The 3,855-nt window shown below is 44.9% G+C and overlaps 1 long non-coding RNA gene across 1 annotated transcript; it reads right to left on the reverse strand.

Annotated features, from left to right (window-relative positions):
• Nucleotides 1-289: 289 nt before the first annotated feature.
• LOC119088942 lies at nt 290-3,621 on the reverse strand. The gene is made up of 3 exons (XR_005092703.1): nt 3,541-3,621; nt 3,326-3,364; nt 290-627 (listed from the first exon to the last, which is right to left on the reverse strand). It is a non-coding gene; the product is annotated as an uncharacterized LOC119088942 (long non-coding RNA).
• Nucleotides 3,622-3,855: the final 234 nt, after the last annotated feature.

The following is a 3,855-nucleotide window of genomic DNA, read 5'->3' on the forward strand; positions in this document are numbered from 1 at the left end:
CAGATTAACACTTGGCAGAAAGTCATGGGTAAGTAAGATAAAGCATTAGAAGCTAGAATCGGATTCCACATCCCTAACAACTGTGACCAGATAACTAAGTTTTGAGTGCTCTGGGATGAGCTAAGGAATTAGTGAACAGTAAATGTTTATCACATTTCTTATATTAGGAGGAGTGACAAAAACTGTAGAGTCTTGTGGAAACTGTGTTAGTACAATTTCTGTTGCCATAGCAAAATTCCCGAGGCTGGATACTTTGTAAGGGGGGAGGGAGGAAGGGAGGGCGGGAGGGGGGAGAGAGCTATTTATCTCACCTTTTTGGAGGCTGAAAATTCAAAGGCATTGATGGCAGCTGTTGTATGGGTCCTTTTGGCTACATCACATCAGGGCAGACAACATCATGGGGGAAGTGTATATGAGGAGGACATCAGAAAGCCAGAGGCTGGGGAGGCACAGGCTTGCTCATTTATGATAACTTGCTTTCTAGAGAATCAACTCAGGGTCTCAGAAGAATGTTAAGCTAGTGCATAGCCACGATGCCAGCACTCGGGGAAAACATCCTGAACTCACCATCCTCTTGTCTAGTTCAGGATCAACCGGGATTGCATGATGAGGCTCCGTCTCAAAACTCTGAGGACCAGAAATAGAGCTCAAGGTCAGGCACTTCCCTAGAAAGCGCAAAGCCCTGCGTTTGGTCCCCAATCCCGAAAGAAAGAAACACAGTGTTGACCTTTTTCAAGGGTGATGCTGCCGAAGGTCTAAACACTTCCCACCAAGCCCCATCTCTTAGAGGTTCCACCACCTCTCAGCTCTGTATACCGGGAGGTTAGCTTTCAGCCATTCAACAGTCTATATCTAAATCATAGCAGAAACCATGGGGAGAAACAGATTTGTAAACCTGTGAGTGGTACTCGATTTTAGGGAAGATATAGATAGATACGGGGTAGGAAGTAGGGTTTGTGCATAATTTGCATATATTAATGCAGGATTTGTATTTGAGGCAAAAGTAGGATGCGTGAGAAGTTATGTCTGCTTGTTTTTTTTAACACCTATTATGTTATAAAGATATTTTAGATCCCTAAGAAGACATTTAAAAATATGATCATGAATAACAACAACAAATACATTCTTTCCAAGCATTTGCACAGTTTGTTGACCAAACTAATAACAATGATTCAATAATGAACAACCTGGTCAATGAAGAGTCTGTTAATGAGGTCAAAATCTGCCTCTGTTAAAAGGGCCAATTCTATCAAAGTGGATCTTTCCTCTGAGTGCCCAAACAGCCCCAGCGTGGTAGATATTCTGGGCGTCTCTAACATGTTCACTGAAGATTGGAAAGTCAGTCAAAAGTCAGCCATTAATGAACCAATGTGAGATTTAACCAACTGAATACATGCAAACTATATAATGTTTTAAGTAAAATGAATAGGGTAGAGTCAACTAGAAACTCCTGGGGGCCAAGTTATTAATCAGAACCATTGTTTACTCTCTCACAGGAGGCAGTAACTATTTCCTAGGACCTAAACTGTAAAGAGCCTTTGTCTAGATCTTAAGTAGATTCAGTCTCAGATGGATACTAAGCTTTTCAATGCATCTTATGTTTTCTGCTGAGAAAAGGACGAGGTTGGATCTGGGTCAGACACATCACAGAAAAGAGGGTGGGTCAGCATCACAGTGAGAAATGTGTAACATGTTACGTTGAGGCTACCCCAGTATTGTCCATGTTTATCTGTGTTTATGATTGTTTTTCCAGAGAGACCACCAGGAAAGCCTGTGGATCAAGCAAAAACAAGTGTATTAGATATGTAGTGGTCAGAGGGACACCACCCTATCAGAGTCTTGCCAGTGTCTCCAAACAAAGGAGTTAAGAAGCGTGTGTATGGATGATGTGACGGGGCCCGGGGGGATTGAAAGGTGTGTCTTGCAACACATGACGTGGAATGACAACAGGTAGAGTGTAGACATAACAGGTCTAAAGTGGGGCGCGCAGGGAGGCAAAGGTTTTGAGGGGAGTGTGAACTAGCTGCTGCCCCTAAGTCAGCCACTCTGGTGGGCTCACAATCAGCTGACAGGAGCAGGTGGCTAAGTGTGGTTCTCCTGTCGTCTATCACAGGGCAGTTCTCACACCCATCTCCGGTCCTCCATTCTCTTTTCCAGGGCTGAAAGCCTTTGCTAATGGACATCCTTGAAGCTAGGGGGAGGGGGGCAGCTCCTTAGCTCACTTCTTTCATTATAGTTAGATAACATAAAGGAATGGAGGCAGTGTGCTGCTAAGAAAGCTTGAACTCCAGATTCTCTCTTATATAGTCCCCATCCAAAGCCTTGGCAAGAAACTGTGGGCAGATCTAAACTTGCAAAATATAACAAATACGAAAGTTGCTAGGATTCTTTCTAGGGTCTGCAGACAAAGGACCCCAAAGCTTAAGTTTTGTGGCTTCATGGTAAAGCCCTTAACATGACTTTACCATTGGGGACTTTCTCCTGGGTTATCTTTGAACGCATTGCATGGCCAAGGATACAGGAGCCAATCAAAACTCCTGCACACCTCTAAGTCAGCGGAAGTACTCTGGGCGTGACTTTGTCTCCTGCTATTTGCCGGTCACCCCATCACAGGGCTCTGTAAGGTCATCTGCCTCCCTTCTCCCATCTGCCCAACGTTTCCTTTCTTTCCTGTATTCTAAACCAGGTAGGTTTTGCAGGATAAACTTTCTAGCTCATTTTTTTTATTTGTTTTCTGACAATAACCCAACCTTCTTAAGAAAGGCAAAGTATATAGATACACAAGACACACATATATGTATATGTCTAAATATTCATATGTACATATCTATATATGTAGATATATTTATAGATATGTATATTTTAGATCTCTGAATGTAGAGACAGATCTATATGCATTTGCATTTCTACATGCATATGTGTGTATACAGAGATATATACATCATGTATATGTATACACGTACATACATATTATGTGTTCTTTCTTCTGCTAATGGGAAGCTCCCATTGGTCCCTCCATGCTTAGTGTCATCAAGCTTCCTCAGCACCTAACACGGCTTGCGCATTTTGTCTCTCTGGTCCCCTCACCCTGAGCTCTCTGATGAGTCCTGCTAAGAGCACCTCCCTTTGGTCTCAGATGCCTACGCCTCTTCCTCCTCCTTTTTGGCAGATGGCTGAGCGTCCCACTTTACAGAAAAAAAAAAAATAGAGCTCACCAGCTGGATGAGCTCTGGCTCTCTCCCCGCTCATCTCCACCTACTCTTCCTCAAAGGAAAGGTGGGTGGCTCGGCCCTCCACCCATCCCCCCAGTGAATTATGCACTCACCTTTCACATTCAACTGCTTCTTCTCCAAGTTTTCAATCTCTGGAAACCCAAACAATTCAGGTCAAAAGAAAAGGAGGGAGAAGCAGCTCTTCCCTGTTCGTTCACTCATCCCTCGTCTCACACAGCCCCCCCCCGCCCCCCCCCGCTCCCCACCCCCCGCCACGTCCACGTCCTCCCATCTTGATGCAGGCAAACTTCTCCCAGTGCTCGCTTACACTCGCTGTCATCCTTTCCTGGTGTGCATTCCATCTTCAAACTCTGCGATACCGTGAATGTGTTATTTCGGCTTTGTCTGGCCGCCCTGGGATTATTAAATTTGAGAGATGCCTTCAGTTTTTCCGGGTCTGGTTCTTTCCCTACATACCATTGGACAGACACTGCTGTCGTCCGCCCCCTCCCTGACCTACTGGCCATCCAGTCCCTGCAAGATACTGTGGGTTGGCTCAATCAGCATTCATTCCATTCCCCTCTTGGCATACCTTCCTGGCAGAGAGGAAGGGGGCTCAAAACGACATTTTCCATAAGCTCCC

Source organism: Peromyscus leucopus, chromosome 13 (genome assembly GCF_004664715.2).
Source record: "Peromyscus leucopus breed LL Stock chromosome 13, UCI_PerLeu_2.1, whole genome shotgun sequence".
Classification (NCBI taxonomy): Eukaryota; Metazoa; Chordata; class Mammalia; order Rodentia; family Cricetidae; genus Peromyscus; species Peromyscus leucopus.